The sequence below is a fragment of the Schistocerca nitens genome, chromosome 3, assembly GCF_023898315.1.
Source record: "Schistocerca nitens isolate TAMUIC-IGC-003100 chromosome 3, iqSchNite1.1, whole genome shotgun sequence".
In the NCBI taxonomy this organism is placed as follows: Eukaryota; Metazoa; Arthropoda; class Insecta; order Orthoptera; family Acrididae; genus Schistocerca; species Schistocerca nitens.
Genome location: NC_064616.1, coordinates 200,001,567 through 200,002,270, shown reverse-complemented (window position 1 = coordinate 200,002,270; position 704 = coordinate 200,001,567).

The window sequence follows — 704 nt, the reverse complement described above, 5'->3', positions numbered from 1 at the left end:
GTGTCGGAACAGAAATTTTCGTTGAGATCTGTTAGGTAGTCTGAAATCTGCCTTCTATTACTCTTGCTGAACAGATAAACCTTCCTCCCTTTTTTTATATTCCTATTTACTTCCATATACAGGGATGCTGCAACGGCCTTATGATCACTGATTCCCTGTACTGCGCTTACAGAGTCGAAAATTTCGGGTCTGTTTGTTATCAGTATGTCTAAGATGTTATCTCCACGAGTCGGTTCTCTGTTTAATTGCTCGAGGTAATTTTCGGATAAAGCGATTTCACCAGTGATGCGCCGTTGCGACGCGGGGAATGGCAGGACAACAAGAAGAGCGACAAAGCTTCATCCCGCGTCTCGTGGGTGCGTAGTTCATCCATCAGCTGCTTATAAGCGCGCCGGCAGGTATCTTCATCGATGCACCAGCTCCGGCACTATCGGTTAGCTGACAGACTACAGATAATGTGGCATACGGTATCTTTCATGTATCGAAGCCATTGCTTCCTTCTTATGTTGAGGGATTCTGATCATCAACTGCTTCTTAAGAAATTGTATACCTACCGTAGCAAGAAACTCGAACATTTTTTCTTTCTAGAAGATGAAGCAACATAGCAAGAAGCTCTTTCACTTTATGGCATTACGATATACCTTCGGTATTAGAACTTATTTCTGAAGACCTAAGTCATGCTAGAGGCCAGCTAGGGCCCTCTT